This window comes from Anolis carolinensis, chromosome 4 (genome assembly GCF_035594765.1).
Source record: "Anolis carolinensis isolate JA03-04 chromosome 4, rAnoCar3.1.pri, whole genome shotgun sequence".
Classification (NCBI taxonomy): domain Eukaryota; kingdom Metazoa; phylum Chordata; class Lepidosauria; order Squamata; family Dactyloidae; genus Anolis; species Anolis carolinensis.
The window spans coordinates 20739432-20757915 of NC_085844.1; the positions used below are offsets into that span (position 1 = coordinate 20739432).

The following is an 18484-nucleotide window of genomic DNA, read 5'->3' on the forward strand; positions in this document are numbered from 1 at the left end:
AAAGGATGCTTAGATTTGCAGATGGAACAAAGCCGAAAGGAGATAGCTAACTAGTAGTTCAGAAAACTAAAAACCTAGGATTCAAGATCTTCAGGATACTGGAAATTGGGTCAAAACAGCAAAGTCAATTTCCATAGACTTATGTCAGGAAAAATAATCTGCACAAATACCTGTCTTGACTGCAGTGAAAGAGATCTAGGAATCTTAAGAGGTGTATCTTAAAAGGCATAGCAGATCTTTAACTAAACCAGGCCAATATTTTTTGCATATCTAGTTGATCTATGGCATTGCCCCCGATCTTTTTGTCTGTATGTGCATCCATCTAACGAATCTGCACTTTGTTCACCTGAGGAAGAGATCTTGAAATCAATTAGTAAATTGTTAATGTGGTACGATCCAGCCTACAGCAAACATGAATCACCAGTTTGATCTGCATTGGGAAAAAAAGATCATGTATTTGTTAACTGCATCAAAGGAATATTTCCAGTTCTGGGCACTATAGAATATTGTTAAGCTTGGGACACACCTAGAAAAATGTGACTGAGATGGTAGGGCTCTGAAAATGTAATGTTTGATGGAATTAGTATGATTAGTCTTGAGTAAAGAAGATAAGATAGGATAGCTATCTTCAGAAATCTGCAGACATTGAACATGAGGGTGATGCAACTTGTTTTCAATTATTCGAGAGACTAGGATCCAAATCACTGAAATAAGAAAGATTATAACTAAACATAAGAATGAACCCCCGATCATTAGAGCTGTTCAATATGGTATGGACTGCCTTAGAAGGTAGCAGTCTCTGTTTCATCTGAGATTTTTAAGCAGAGGTTAGATGGGTGCCAGTTTTAGTAGTGTCATTGGGATAAATGGGATGTCTTCCACCTCTACAATTCTGTGATGTTTTCGTTGAAGAAAGTTAGAGTGATGGTTGACATTTTCTCCTGGGTATGAAGGTGCACAAACCCCTTTGACTTATTTTGAGTTAAGAAAATAAACATTCCATTCCAGGAGCAATGGCCTTCAGAGAAGCATTAGATCTCACATTTAGTTTTGGGAAGTAAATTTCTTTCTACCTGTAGTTTTAAATTACATTGAATGAGTCATGTATGTAGTATTTTTAGATCTTGCCTTCACGTATAACTGCCAAGATAAATATTCATCCATACCGTGTTTAGATGTAGTGGAATATGTCTGTTCTGATTATGATATATTAATTCATACTTTGGCTTGCCACTAGGCCATCTTTTCTTCGTATTAGATTCAAAATAAGAAACTGTATATGAAAATGTATGGACTGTATATGAGAACCTATTTAGAGGACTGAAGTTTGCCAGTAATGACAATTTACTGGACTGTCACACAGACTTTGTACTGTTATTTTCATTGATTGATTGATTGATTGGGGACAAATGATCTCTTTGCTCATACTTTGACTCAATACTACCTCCATCTCTCCTTCTAATTGGGTGCAAAGTAAGAAATTGCATGTCAGAGACTGAGCATTGCCCATTATTAAGATAATAGATATTTATTTCCTTTAATTAGACTATGAAACAGGTTTTCTACTGCTACAGTTGTTCAGAGCTTGGGAAAGTTACATCTGTGGTACTGTAGTTCCCCATGACCCAAACATTTAGACCAAACAAATGACTGTTCTAAGCTTCACCCTATTGCTTTTTAATGCTATAAGATACAATTCTTCTCAAGGGGAGCAGAAAGCACTAGAAAAAACACATGGAAAACTGTCTGCACCATTTAAATTATTACTTCTGTTACTCAGGTGCTTTTTTTTAGTTCTTCTGTTCCCTTACCTTGTATTCAAGCATTAGTAAGTTTGCCATAGGCAACTAAGAAGTATTGTCAGCAAATGCCTAGAGTGGTGGAAGAAACAGGGACACTCCATCTCTCCTTTGGAGTCATCATAGAAAACATGCAAACAGATTACTAATTTTGTTGCCTTATTTACCAGACTGTTTCCTTGGCACAACCATAATCCAGGTACAGTAGAACCTCTGTAATTTGAGTTAAACGGGCGGACCTCATCTCGGCTTACCCAGATAACTCGAATTACCAGGCCCAGGTGCCCGCCGAAGGGAAAAGTTTCCTCCCCCTTTGGCGGGCGCTTGGACCCAGGGAAGCGGGAAGCGGCAGACTTCGTGCTTCCCTGGGTCCCAGTGCCTTCCGAAGGGAGAGGAAAATTCTCCCTTCGGTGGGTGTTTGGGCTCGCTCGCTGACTGGCTAAGTGCCCCGTGCGTGTTGCTAGGTAGATAGCACGCTACCTAGCAACACACACGGGGCGCTTGCTATCTACCTAGCAACATGCACGGGGCACCTAGCCAGCGAGTGAGTGGGTGAGCGAGGAGGAACTTTGGGGCTCTCCTCCTTCACCTGCCCGCCCATGCCTCGGCTCCTTCACCACGCTGGGGCCGGCAGCGAAGCGAGAGAGCGAGCCCACCCTCCGTCCCTTGCAAACTCACTCACCCAGCTGGATTCCGGCAGCACCGGGATCTGGTGGGGTGAGTGAGGGGAGGGGGGGGGAGGAATTTGGCTCGGTCTACACGGACGCTCGGACAAGTGGGGCTTGATTTAGTGGGGTTTTACTGTACTTGTGTATGGGAAGAGGAGACTGAAAATAGCTATAATGAGATCTTACGATATGATTACAGGAACAGGTGAATACTTACAGGGGCTATATGTATTATGGTTAAAAAGACCTTCTTGTGTCTCCATTTGATCAGGTCATTTATTTTAGTCTGAAAGCAAGCTTAGTTATTTGATGAACAGCGATGAATAACACTAGATTTCAGTAAACTATGAGAAACAAGATCGCCTTTAATAACTTTTTCTTTTTCTGGAAGTGGTTAGTTTGTGTCATGGGTTGCATTAGTAATGATCCAGTATCATCAGATAAAACATTGTTAGTAAACTGCATCCAACTGAGATTTTAGACTGTTGTATTTTGTAGTGGAAAGGAAATACAGGGAATTGTACACCACTGATTTATATTCCATTAGCGAAGGGAAGGGTGTATCAAGCATGCTTTTCCTTGTCTCCCCCTTGTCAGCACTAAATTGCTTGTTAAAGAAATTAAGAGTTTGCAAGATTGTGTTTACGTTGCCCAGTCCTGTCTTTCAAAGTTAGAGAGATAAATCTCTGCCAATTGTTTTGCATTCTTTATATTTTCCTGTAGTATTATAATACTGCAGGTAGCTATGTAAATCTAGCTCATCTCAATCTTTAAGGATCTGATAAGGTTTTTTTTTTTAACTCCAATGGCATGACTTGATCTCCTCCGTGCTTGTCTGAAGATTCAGCCTCCATATTCCAGAGCAGCTATTATGCTAGGCCTATTAATTTTCTCTCAGATCGTGCCTAACTTTGAGATTTTCAGAGTTTTTCTTTCTTTATTCTCTTCCAAAAACTTGAAGAGTGTTCTACTTTGGTACTTCAGTTGATATCTTCTCACCTGCTTTTACCCTATGAACCGGTGCAGACTCTAAGATCTGCTGGGCAGGCCCTTCTCTCACTCCCACCACTGTCACAAGCACGGTTGGTGGGGATGAGAGAGAGGGTCTTCTTGGTGGTGGTCCCCTCGCTCCTGAACTCCCTCACCAGGGAGATTAGAATATTACCCACTCTGTCCGCCTTCCACAGGGACCTCAAAACCTGGATGTTCCAATGTGCATTTGATAATGGTTAGGCCCCTGCCCATGAATGCCAGGCCCTAATCAACCATTAAATTGAACTCAGCACTTTACCCCCAGCCCTGGCCCTATAATCTGCTTTTTGCACAAGCCCATGCCCAGCCCTCTCTAATTTCTAATCTTGCGCTCAGGCACATGTCTAAACCGACTTCCTGCTGATCAAGGTTCAAATAACGATGATGTCCATGACATCTGTTGCCAACTATAAACTGGAAGTGTAAAAGCAGCATATGGTGGAATGAGTTTTGCACGTATGCCACCACCATATGTTAGTAGTTTGGGAAGCCTTTTGTTGGGGGTGATGGTGGAAGTTACATATTACATGAGCATTGACATAAGAATTCTCTAAACCAAACCATTCCAATTTATTTAATTAAAACCCAGATTGTTTTGATGAAGACTAGGCAAAAGATAAAATGCATGTTTCATCTTACACTGGAACTCTTACACAAATGCTGAACTGATTGAAAGGTTGTCACAAAACTTCTGGAAAGTTTTGTTTACAGTGATGGGAGCAGAACACACAGCCTGGCTTTATACAAGGTTTGTTGACTGATCTCAGAAGACTACTTTTTGAGTGTTGAGTTTTCACCCCTTCTTAGTTCGCTAACTCTTAACTTTGTTGTGGGACAGGGCATGACAAATGTGAATGGAAAACTTTCTGGGCTGAGTACATGTGAAGGAGGGGGAATGCATGTGTGTTTTGTTCTTTCTGCATTCTCATAGTCATGTGGTATAGACTCTCATTCAACAGTCTTTGTGTTTATAGCCAGTATGTCAGCCATTTAGTTTTAATTCATAAGGCAGCTATGAAACCATGGTATACCACAGCAAAAGCTGTATTTTGCCTGTCCCCCTTTCTTGTGTCGTGCAAGGTTACATGTGTGGTGAAGCAAAGAAAGAGAGCTTGCGGGAATGCTTGGAAGCTGATTAAGAGCAGGTTGCTTGTAGGATGGGATTGCACATGTTGGCTGTAAAGGCCTTTCAGCACTTTGTAGACATTGAGATACAATTAACAATCCTTAGTTGAAACACAGATACAAATTCTAGACCGCACGCACACCCCTCATCATTAACAAGGTTGTGGCTAAAATAAAAGCATAACTGAATTCTATTAGCATTACTCAGAATCAGGCCATATGTAAAGACTTGTGCAGGATCTTCATTGGCTGTGATTTTCTTTTATACTTTTTGTTCTTGCATAGACTCTTTGGGAAGCATCCCACGCAGTACCCCAGATGCCCCCATTATGCAAAATGTGAAGTTGGACTCCTTGAAGAACTGGGACAATTGTTAGGAGACATATAATTTCCTCTCGTAATCTTCTCATGCGTGACATGGTTTTTGAATATGTGTTCTTGTACTATTAGAGCCATATACTGGTGGTTGACTGTCATAAAGAATACAACACAGCTAGTAGATGAGTTAGGTTACTTTTCTTACTTCCATGAACTATTTGGGTACCTCTTTTCTCCCACACCATCATTGTATACAGATTTTAGTATCTTTGATCTCTCCTTTTACAGCCTTCTGATGGATTTATGTAATCCCAATATTTCCATGTTGTGTTTTAGCTCGCATCTCCTTAGACCTGGGATAAAAAAGAACACGGTTGAGAGTTGTCCCTGAACTTTCGTAATTATGCATTGGAATTAATTTTCTGTGACAGTGTATACGAAGAGTTTTCTTGCTCTATCATACTTGGAATCATACAGTGACTTTTAAATTATACTATAGGATACTTGCCAAATACCTTTGAAAAGCTAATAAAGATGATAATAAGAGCTGCTTCCTATTGTTTGCTATCAATACCTATGGATAGAAATAGACAAAAGCATCACCCCCCACCCCAAAAAAAAAATATATCTTATTTTTCTAGTTTTAAGTTGATTGCATTCCATTTCAGCACTCTCATTTTTTCTTTAAAATCCATGTAAAACATGTGATTTCTACACATGGTTTTTAATATACATATTTTTGTACATAGTTTCTATAATTGCATTTTGCTAGCAGGTCTCCATTGTATAATGTTTGTTATACCTTTTTTGTTTGCAATTTCCCTTGATAATACATATTTTCATTTTTACATTTTTATTGTAGAACTCCCTTACAAATTTTATTAGTTAGAGGAATGCAATTACATCTGAAAAAAGAGTTTCACTATAAGGTAATGATTATTAGTTATAATAGTTTTCACAACCATCCTTAAAAAGCATTGCCATTTGTGTCTCACTTGCTTGTGACCACCCATAAAACCAAACTCGAAATCACTTATCCCTGCCTCCTACTCTTAACAACTTTTGTCATATTCTGGCATAACTTTACACCTGTGGGTACTTGAATAAACTAGAAACAGGCACAAATAAATGAAAATTTTGGAGCACATGAGCAATACAGACACAGGAGGAGTGTTGATTTAATGACACATTGTCTGCAAATTCTTAGGCTACTTCATGGATGTTTGTTGTCTTCCTTCTGTATTTCCATTTCAGAAAATCTTAATTGTATTACTGTAATTATTAGACCCCTGTGTTGTGAGGCTTCTGATCAAAGTATAGCATCATGTGCAACACGGAGCGTTGTGGGATTTTTGTGTTAATGACATGGAATAAAGTTTACTTGCCCCTTTGTAGATAATTATAGTGGGAATGGAACCTGGCTTTGGTATAGAGGTTTCCATCCAGTAGGCATGCAGAAATTTGGTTTCTTGTCATTACATTAAAGAAGAATATTGAGTTATCTAATTGATAAAAATACTGTGGTGTCTTATTATAGTGGTTGAAATTTTCATCAAATGGGTGTGTGTGTATATATATAGAGAGAGAGAGATGGGGGGAGGGGGGAAGAGAAGAGAATATTTATGTGAGGGTAAACACACAAGTGTGACTGTAAATACTCAACCATTTTGTCTGTGCAAATGGGGGCAAATGATTTATGCCCAAGAAAAATATTTCTGTGTAAATCTTTTTGAAACCACCATAAAATATTTCTGTAAAGTTCTTCTCAAAAATCCCATAATTGAAGTTGTCACAAATTATTTTCTTTACTTACCAATTGACTGGATTTTTTTAAAAAACAATAATATCATAGGGATCTGATTTTGATTTTTTGAATTTAATTTAATATAAATTCCCATTGTGTGTGTGTTTTTTTTTATATAAAGTGAATCTGCAAATCTTGAGATGTGACTTAAACCATGGATTGGCCCACCAATCAGGTACTTGTAAAAGGAAGCACTTAGGAAGTGTTTCAATCATTTAAAGATTAGTAGTCAACCTGTTGTGTAGGTTTAGAAAATGGGACATATCTTCAGGTGAGTGTACAGCATGCAGGTGACTCCTGATTGGCTAACAGGCATCAAACACTGTCTGGTATGACTTCACTTCAATCAACAGGATTGTGCTTTGTATGCCTTTTTGTTTCGCTTTATTTTGGTTCTTCTTTGATGGACACTCAACTTATCAACTTAATTGGTTGAAGAGTGCATTTTTTATGTTCTCATATATGTAGATTTCTTTGGCACAAGATGTAATGTTGCTCCAAAGGAGCTTGCATTTAAACTTGCACACCTAATTGCAGACCATTTGCCAGTATTTCTTTACTTCAGAAGGTAAAAATATGCATATTGGCAACCATACAATAGTATATAACTCAACTAGTGGCCAAAGCTGGTTTGGGAATTCATGGAGCTATCATCCCCCAAAATTGTTTCAAAAAATCATTAAAATTATTTATTTATTTTATTTATTTATATTCTGCCTTTCTCACCCCGAAGGAGACTCAGGGCGGATCACAGAACGCATATACGGCAAACAGTCAGTGTCGATTATAACAGTGATAAGACAGACAACAGATAGAGATATAGACTTTGCCATCTGGTTTTTGTTTCAATGTGGAGAGTTTGTATAGAGTGTTTGCTACTTTTCAGGTGTTGCATTAAATTTAGCTTCTCTTTTGATTGTATTTTTATTGCAGTGGTGGCATTTAAAAATATTTTCTTTTGTAAACTGTGTAAATAATTGGCTCCAGAGAATAAGATATGCTTTCTTTAATGGCTAGCTGAGTAGTTGAGGATGAATGGTGACAAATTGCTAGGAGGTTGTTCACAGAAGAACGCCAAAAAAAGTAATTCAGAACTATAAATTGGATAAAAATATGAATATCTTACCTCTGGTAAAATATTGCCTAAGAGAAGTTCTATTTCACAATAAACCTTTGACCATTTTGGAAGAATTCTCCTGAAAATAGGACTTGGACAAATGCATACTTTGTGCTTATGGCAGGGCATTTTCTTATTAACTTGGCCTTTAAAAGCAGTAGATAAAGTCATAGAGGGTGAGTCTATCAGTACTATGAGTCACAACAATGCAGTAAAACTATTTCATACAGAAGCAATTACATCTCTGGGTATCAAGCAGACAATAATAACAAGATAATATACTTGCCTCCTGAGGAAAGACTCTGAAGTAAGTTTTATGCCCTCCTTCAGGTGTTCCCCATGTCATCCTACTGGACATGGTTATAGATGATTAGCCTGACAAAATGACTACTTAAGCCAAGCTCAAACATAATTTCAAAGCAGAGTTGCTCTGTTATTTTGGGTTATTGTGGATGCTAATCTACAAAATGTTTTATCAAGTGCTACTTTGCTCTTCCATTCAGGGTAGTGGCTAAAAGAAATTAGAAGTCCACATTCATAGAATCATAGAATAACAGAGTTGGAAGAGACCACATGGGCTATCTTAGTTGCTTTCAAATATAATAATAATAATAATAATAATAATAATAATAATAATAATAATAATAATTTTATACCCCGCCCATCTCCCCGGCTTACAAAGGGCCAAGCACGGACATCAACAATATAAAAACAAAGCAATAAAACAGATCAATCAACAATAAAAACAAGTCATAAAAATCACATACAAAAAATATAATTATAAAATCTTGGATTGGATCCAAAGGAACTAGGCCAAAATTGCAAGTTATGTCGATATCATCAGGGAGGGGTGGTTACCCAAGTTGTCATAGCCATTAAAGTGCTGGGGAAGGCATACACAAGGGACTATTGCTGGATAGGCAACAGGTCGATCCTACTAGATCAGTCGCCAAAGGCCTGTTGGAAGAGCCAAGTTTTCAGGCTCTTCCGAAAGGAGAGGAGGGTAGGGGCCTGCCTGATCTCCCCGGGGAGCGAGTTCCAGAGCCGGGGGGCCACGACGGAGAAGGCCCTCTCCCTCGTCCCCACCAACCGCGACTGCGAGGGTGGTGGGAGTGAGAGGAGGGCCTCCCCTGATGAGCAAAGAGATTGTGCAGGTTCATAGGGGGAACCTATATAGAATATAAGAATATATATGGATATAGGATTCTTAAACCAAATAGTACATTTCACAAAACTAGAAAACAACTATTTTTCAATGTGGCTTAAACTGTTTCAGAAACGAGGCAGAATTTACCGTTGGTTTAAGACTTTTTTCCTGGAAAAAGTGGAAGGGTGTGTATGGAACAAGATATACCAAACCAAAACTTATTTTACTAGTATACTGTTGTGCACATTATATGGGATGAAATTAGTCACACTTAAACAAAAGGAAATTCTTGAATATGTTTAGGAGCATGCATATTTCAGAAAATCATTTTCTGAAAGTTTAGCATTCAGATTCTAACACTGAAGCTATAACAAATTGGCATATTATGTTCAGATGTCATGTAAAGATTTTGCTCTATTCACTTGCAAATGGAAAAGTGTCAGCCAAAGATGAATAAGCTACATAGATCAGCATGTAACTTATTCGTGATAAACATGAAACTGGCAGTCTGTTTTTTTGTTTGTTATATAGAGATATAGCCCCAGTCTGATCCATCAAGGCATTTGTGTTTTTACAAACATTCATACTACATTTCACTATCGGTTCACAAAGTTTCTCAAATTCCTCCTTCTCTGTCACTCTAATCAATCCCTTTCCTGACCACAAAAGCCAGAGTTCTTCTGCCCCATTTCTCTCCCCCCCCCCATCCCCGCTGTGCTGTTTTATTTTCTTATTATACACTCCCATCTTCCCTTTAGGTAAGACCAAACTATAAAATTGACACTAGAACAAGATAAAACAACAGCAGTGTCCCAGATATGTATGGAAGCATCTTGCAGATAGAATTTATCAAACACAAATATGTTTGTGACCAAATTTAATAACAATTGGGGTCATGGTTAATTTTTGATACTTCCAGATTTTCAAAGTGAGATTTGATTTTGAAGATTAAAGCCTTTTCGGATGAATTTAGATATTAATGAAGCTGAATATTACCAAACACTGTTAGAAGAAAACCCACATGTTTCCTTGGGAAATTAGTAAGCTTGGTTGCTATGTGAAGTATCTAATTGTGTGTGTGTGTGTTTTAAATGCTATGTAATTAATGACTACATTGGCTAGAGTTCATATTGAGCTCTTGTGAAAGCACTTCATTTTTTGATTCACGTCCAAATTTTTCTATACGCACAGCTTGTGTAGAAAATACAATCCACTCTTTTGTTGCTCCTGCTTCTGTCCCTTCTCCTCTCATGCATGACAGAGAGTGGGGAGATTTGCGTGGGGGAATAAACCTCAAAGGATATAAGCAGGAGAGGATATACAGTACCTTGCAACTGGTGTAAAAGTGTAGAATGTATATGATGAAAGGGTTGCATCACAAGTAAAGATTAATATGTTGAATCATGTTTCTGCCTAATTATACATTCAAAACTGGAGAATTAAATTAATCTCTATCTTTATAGAAGCATTCATCTGTTCTGATATATCTATGCATGGCCTCTAAATCGGTGCAATTTTAAAAAGTATAGGAAGCCTATTAGTAACTTTAGTCCTACTACTCAAGTTCTCAGACCTCTGTTGTTGTGCATGACAGATAAACACTATTAGTCTTTCTACTAACTTCATTTAAGAGTAGAATTACTTTTCCACTCAAGCCTTTTTCCAGGCCCCTTTATAAAATAATGCCATGCCTTAGTACTACTTGATAAACGAGGCACCACTCAGAGAATGCCACATGCCACGTCCCTGTATAGTGTGTACCCCTCCTACTTGTGGGGCATGAAGAAGAATTTCACTAGCAGATCTCAGTTTTCAGAGTTATATGAAATTGTTTATCTATAAATTTGATTAAATGTATTCTCTCTACTAATCTCTAGGTCCTCCAGTGTGATGGTCAACTCACTCCAGTCATAATGGAGGCCTTAGTGATTTCTAGAAAGAATCCCCTTCTAGGAATCTCTAGGCTCTCCAATGCAATTCTGTAGTCACCTTCTGGTGGATGTTGACCATGGAATTGTGCAGGAAAAGCTAAAAATTCATAGAGAGGTGTTTTCTCAGGTAAAAAACTAGTAATGTCTTCGCAAGTTTTCACATTTGTGGGGGTTCTGAGTTCATAACCCCAGTGAATGTGGACAGCTGACTAAGTAGTCCTTTGGTTCAATCCAGAATGGCTCTTATGTTCATATCTGTCTTTATGTGTGTTGTGACACATTAAATTATTATTTCCTGTCATAAAATAGCCTACAAAATAATGACTACAGAAATGCTTGGAGGATAGGTTAGACAAAGTTATTTTGATTAATTTCATTAGACACCTTTAATAGGTGAGGACAGATATAAATGTTTCAACAGGCAGAAATAATCACTAAATCATACATAGGTTTCTTTGGTAAACCAGATGATGGAGAAAGCTGTCTTATATGATGGTTACTTTTAACAACAGAAAGCAGAGTCTGAATATGTAGGCCAGGTCTTATATATTGTATCTTAGGCAGCACTTCTCTGATGTTCTTGTGTGATAAGCTTCAGTGAGCCCCATTTACAATAATCTATTGTTGCTTTGATGGGTGGTGGAGTCCAAGACCATTTGGAAGCTCACAAGATGCCCGCTTCTTGTGGACCATAAATGTGGGGTACAAAGATCATTGAGATGTAAGGAAAATAGAAACATTTCATTATACACTGAGGCCTGTGCTGTTGATGTCTTCCATTTAGTGGAAAAGAGGGGGGCATTAATAATGATGCATAATGCATTGTTATGGAAACCATAATTATTGGTAGCCTGCCAATGCTGTAGACTGTATTTCAGAGGAATTAACTGACAAAATCCCCTGGGTATTTCTTGCCTAAGAAAATTCTATAAAATCCTTGGGGTCACCATAAGTCAACAAGTGACTTGAAAGCACATACATAGAGACATGGATTTTAAAAAAATCTAACCAAAGATTTTATAATTTGGGCCTCTTAATCTGTGATCAGTTTAAGTAGTGTTTAATTTCTTTTTGTTGCTTTCTAATGTAATTTCACACACACACACACACACACACACATATAGGATATGTTTATTTAAATATAGCAAGTGAGTTTTATGGATAGAGAAAACTTGGAAAGTAGTCTCTCCTTTTTCAAAAAGAAATTCTAAACTCCAGTGCCATTATGTGCCCCTTTCTAGCTGTTTTTGTTTTCAGCAAAACATTTACTCATGTTAGTATTTTCTCTTGCCAGTTCATTCATGCCTAGCAAAAAAAAAAAAAAAAACCAAAAAACTGCACAGTTTGTATGCGTGTATGCAGACAATTCATTCTCTTTTAGTTTTAGGCCCATTGTTTTGTTTCTTGGATGCTGAAACTAATTAAACAATAGTTTAATTACAGAGGAAGTGGTGGTGGTGACAGTGGCAGGGTTTGATGGTTTATATGTTCAGCACTTTTCTGGGCCAGCAATTTTTAAAAATTTAATTCGGCATCCGCTACCAGGAGCGACTGGAGGACAATCATAAGAATCGGTTCTGCCCAAATTAAAGGCAATGGGATGTCTGCCATTGATATTATCAGCTGTTAGTGTTCATCAGCCCAGGAGGGCATGAGTCACTATAGTTCCATTTTGCTGATTTTTATCGGCATGGGAATGAAAAAGCCAAGATTTTCAATTCTCTTGCCTTTTGTTCATACACAGTTCAGTTCTACCACTAAATCATTTAGTTAGAATTCTTAAGTACCATAAGTGTGCTTCGACCACTGGCAGAAAATTTCTTTTACAGCCTTCTGCCATCTCAACATCTTTAGTATAGCTAGAAATCTAATAGCTTGATTTTTTAAAATAGTGATTCCTGAATGTCATGGGAGTGTTCAATTATATTTCCTTTTGGGGACTCCCCAGTGGGTCTGATGTACCTTTGATATGTGTGTTATATGACTGGGTTGTTGTATGTTTTCCGGGCTGTATGGCTATGTTCTAGAAGTATTCTCTCCTGACGTTTCGCCCACATCTATGGCAGGCATCCTCAGAGGTTGTGAGGTATGGAGAAACTAAGAAAGGAAGGTTTATATATATCTGTGGAAAGTCCAGGGTTAGAGAATAACTTTTTGTCAGTTGGAGGCCAGTGTGAATGTTGTAGTTAATCACCTTAATTAGCATTGAATAGCTTCATCTCCTGGCTTCTTCCTGCCTGGGGACATCCTTTGTTCAGAGTCGTTAGCTGCCCCTGGTTCCCATGTCTGGAACTCCTCCCAATAAGCTAGCTTTTAGTGGCAGTACAGAAATTCAAGGGATCTCACCATACAGCCATGACAGCTTTAATGCTATCAATGTAACCCTATTCCAATCACTTCCTATTTGGGGGGGGGGGGGGTCATGTTAGTTAACTTTCCAAAGTTCATGTTTCCTCAAGTCTGGCAACACTTTTATATGGATGTCTGTGTTGATGACTCCTCTGCCATGTGATGTAGTAGTTCTACACTTTGCAAAGGGTCATGTCCTATGGAACCCAAGTAATATACAGATGAGTGAACAGGTCTTTTGGTCCCACTTTCATTGCTCATGGAGAGCCAGGATGGTGTAGTAGTTTGAGAGCTAAACAATGACGCTGGAGACCAGAGTTTGAATTCCTGCTTGGCCATGGAAACCCACTGAGTGATCTTGAGCAACTCAGCCTCTCGGCCTCAGAGGAATGGAAAAGCAAATAAACTTTGCCAAGAAAACCCTCCCTCATGATCATGACAACTCATTATCAACTCATAACTCATATGAATTGATTGATGGTACACTTCTGACCATGCTGAACATTGTTCTGTGGTTGAACTTCAGAGAAAAAAATAATCAGTGGTGGACAAGGTGGTCCACTAGGTCTAATCTTCCTATCAAGGAATTATGATGAATTTTAGGCTTCTTTGGAACAAATTCCACTGATGTAAAAGAACAGGTATCTCAATGTAAGGAAGGCTTGCTTTTAAAATAATAATGATGATGATGATGATGATGATGATGATGTTATTTTTATACCCCGCCCCATCTCCCTGAGGGGACTCGGGGCGGCTTACATGGGGCCAAATAAGTATTGACCTCTGTATTTATAGGTTCTACATTTATTTGCTCTGTTAATTAGTATCTTTGGGAAGATTTTTTATTTACCGTATATACTTGAGTATAAGCTGACCCGAATCTAAGCCGAGGCACCTAATTTTACCACAAAAAAAACTGGGAAAACATTGACTCAAGTGTAAGCCAAGGGTGGTAAATTTCAGAAATAAAAACAGATACTAATAAAATTACATTAATTGAGACATCAGTAGGTTAAATGTTTTTGAATATTTACATAAAGCTCAGATTTAAGATAAGACTGTCCAACTCTGATTAAATCATTATTTTCATCTTCTTCAATGTAAATGTGCTTATGTATCCCTTACCATTTAATAATAATAGAGTAAAATAATACATGTAATAATAATAATAATAATAATAATAATAATAATAATAAATAATACAGGAAAATAATACATGTAGTAATAAATAGAGTAAAATAATAAATATAATAATAATAATAAGATCAGAGTGAAATAATAAATGTATTATTAATAATAATAAAAATAAAGTAAAATAAATGTAAAAGTAACAATAATAGAGAAAAATAATAAATGTAACAATACTAATAATAATAGAGAAAAATAATAAATGTACCATATATTCTCGAGTATAAGCTCACCCAAATATAAGCCAACCAGGACCCTCACCCGAGTATAAGCCGAGGGGGGCTTTTTCAGTCTTAAAAAAAGGTCTGAAAAACTAGGCTTATACTCGAGTATATACAGTATTTGAAACATCAGCTGTGGAATAATTACTTCAGTTGTACAAATATGGCAATTGTAAATTAATTGAGAATTGTTGTTATTTTGTGCATGCAATTGGTAGAATGCAAACAGTATCCAAAAACATCAGCAAAAATTGCAGTTGCCAATAAGAACTGAAAAATACTGACATAGTAATATTCACAGTAATATGACATGCAGCAATATTCCAGATCTTGTTAAATTATGCACTTTTCCTTTAAATAAATGCAAGAAGTAGCATTGTTCAATGAGAATGATTTGATTGAAAAGAACTGCAGTCTATTAAGGTCTAGTAGTTGTTTTATTGCATTGAGTGATCACTTTGGATCTTCCTGTGCTGTAAAAGAACAGATTGGGGTGCATGCCAAGAAAGGAGCATCCATATGCAACAGCTAAAGTGCCTACAAAATGCAAAGCTGGTTTTAGACCTGTTCAGAACAATCAAGCGGAAAAATAATCTGTTCAAAGTATGTCCTGCGGATGAAACAGATTCACACAGCAATAAAGTATCATTTTATCCCTGTGATTGTTTTCCCAAACTCAACCAATCGGCCTTTTGACAGCCACTTATTAAAATTCAAGACTTTGGCTGATTGCCCAGTGCCCACATGGAAGCTCCTTGTGTATAAGCGGAATATAGGAAATGGAGCATGGAAGTAAAAGAGACAGTGGTTCTGGTCACGCATCTTGTTGTGTCCTTCTAGCTACAATCCCCAGGAAGAAGATGCAAAACATCTGTTGCTGACACACTCACGTAAGAAGCTTAAAATGGTGCAGATGACTGGAGAGGCATTTACAGACCTCCAAAGCCGAACTAAAAATTTTACTGTGTTTTTCTGAAGAAATGTTTTGGATCGCAAACAAAGTGGTGGGAGAAAGAGGCAGAATGGTGGCTTTGCATACTTTAAAATCCCAGCATAGTCATGAGCCATTGAACTTTCAGTCTTACACCTTGATGGATATTCGTCAGGATGAATGAGAGCAAAATTATTAAGCACTTGTTCTAAATTAGAGAGGACCTTGCTAACTGTTTAGAAGGATAATACTCACTGTAATACAGCTAACTGGCTGGCTTCTTTTCAACAACCACCTGTTAGTAGTCTTTTACAATAAATACAGTTATTTGCACATGTATTACGGGCATATCTCATTCAACAGTACTTCTGATGTGAAACTCCTTTTTACAGATGCTTTTCCTTCTCATCCTCTGTTGAGTTGGAAGTTTTTTTTAAAGCATTGGGATGATAGTGATGGGGGACTACAGAAATCCAGCAGTTTATTTATCTTTACTGCATTTGCGTGCCATCTTTTCTCCTTGAGTGGGACCCACTGCAGCTTCAAGAACAATTATAAAGCTTAATAACAAACCCTTTAAAACAATTGAAAAGTAGATAAGAGTATAAAACATTTTTTTTAAAAAACATACACAACTTTAGAAAGAATATAAAATAACCCCATAAACGCTCTCCTGTTTACATGCTAAAAGCCTGCTCGAATAGGAATGACCTTACTTTTTGGTGCCAGGATCAAATTAAAGAAGTTTTGCGTAGGAATAGATCTACTTTATTAACTAAATCATGTACAAAATTTATTAATTTACAAAATCCTTTATAATGTCCAAAATGGATTTGATATTCATAATTACTGCATTAAAATGTAATTCCTGTCTAATGGCATAGTAAAGTCCCAGCTCTGTAGTTCCTTTTTCCCAATATTTCCTGGTGCTTTCAGTGAAGTTAATTTTATTCCATACAGTTTTCCTAAACTGAAAGGTCTGTGATGAGCTGGAATTAAACTTGTGCCTCATATTTGAAATCCAGTCTCTTAAAACCAAATCCATCTCATATTCCAAAGGCTGGATAACTATTAATCTGCCTAGTTCTCTCAAGCATATTCTAATACTGCATATAGTTCTTGCTTAATTTGATGTGAATTAAAAAGAGGTTTACTTGCGGAGAGCTGTTCGACAGAGACGGCAGCTTTTATCTCCAAAGGATTTAAGACGTCTTCATCTTTAAAGAATCAAGAATAATCAATGCCTGAAAAGTAAATTTAAACATGAATGAACAAGATAGTACAGTATAAGGCTTCATTTGTGAATAAAGGCTTGCATTTATGCTGGGCTTGGAAAACAAGACTTGAAAAAGTCTAAGGTGTTGTTTTAAATCATGTTTGGTCTGGGATATATGGAGTGGTCTTGATTCGTGAGTCATTGACAGCTAGTCTGCAACAAATTCCCTGGAAAGAAGGAAAGATTTTATCGAGCAGGTACAAATATGGTGGTGGTCCTAGGTCATGGGGGAGTGTCTGCCCGTCAACCACATAAGATGGCCTAAGAGTCAGTGGTCTGGAGTATGTGTATTGCAGCTTTGGTTTCTATAAACAAATATTTCTAAATGTATGATGAAAAAGTTCATTTTTGTATTGCAGCTGGTTGTTAATGTTACTGCTGTTTTGAACATACATAGTATATCACATTAACTACAATCTGGGTGCTTGGAATTCTCTGCTAGAGTTCTCATGCTATAGTTTAAAAGGTAAAAGTTTCCTCTGACGTTAAGTCCAGTCATGTCTGACTCTGGAGGTTGGTGCTCATCTCCATTTCTAAGCCAAAGAGCCGGCGTTGTCCGTAGACACTTCCAAGGTCATGTGGCCGGCATGACTGCATGGAGCGCCGTTAACTTCCCGCCAGAGAAGTACCTATTGATCTACTCACGTTGGCATGTTTTTGAACTGCTAGGTTGGCAGAAGCTGGAGCAACAGCGGGTGCTCACTCCGCTCCCGGGATTTGAACCTGGGACCTTTCGGTCTGCAAGTTCAGCAGCTCAGTGCTTTAACATACTTGGCCACCGGGGCTCCATACTGTAGTTTAGAGAAGTCTAAATACTTCAGCAACTATCAACCACAAGATTCTATATTTGTGTGTGTGTGTGTGTATACTAAATAATGTGTGACCTATGGCAACCCCGTGAATTTTGTAGGCTTTTCTTAGGCAAGATATACTCATAAAAGGTTTTGCCTGTTCCTTTCTTTCAAATATAGTCTACAGTACCTGGTATTCATTGGTTCTTCCACCCAACAGGATGATCCTACTTCATTTTCAAGATCAGACAGGTCTGGTGCCTTTTGGGTATTTAGCATGCAGTAAATGTATACTATGTATGTTTGGTGTATAATATGTTAGACATCCCATTCAACAGTGATATTACCAGTAGCTGTAATGCTGACAAATAGAGTCAGTGTGGTACAATGGTTTGAACACTGGACTATAATGCTTTTATTTTTTGATGTTGTGACAGTTTTGATACATTAATTTGTTGTGATTGGTATGTATTTTATATTGTTATATTTTATTGTATATTGTTGGACCTGGTCCCCATGTGAACCGCCCCAAGTCCTCTCGGGGAGATGGGGCAGGATACAAGAATAAAGTTGCTGTTGTTATAACTCTGTAGACAAGGATTCAAATTTTTCCTTGGCTATGGACACACACTTGAACAAGCAGATTCTCTCAGCCCTAGGAAGGCAAGGGCAATTCCTCTCTCGACAAATTTTGTCAAAAAGATTCCATGGCGTTGGGTGGCACAAAGGTATTTAAAGTACAGTAGAGTCTCACTTATCCAACATTTGCTTATCCAACGTTCTGGAT

The 18484-nt window shown here is 37.7% G+C and overlaps 1 protein-coding gene across 8 annotated transcripts in view; it reads left to right on the plus strand.

Annotated features, from left to right (window-relative positions):
- Positions 1-18484, plus strand: part of trps1 (transcriptional repressor GATA binding 1) — a 256388-nt gene that overhangs the window by 40546 nt on the left and 197358 nt on the right. The gene's annotated exons all lie outside the window — the stretch shown is intronic.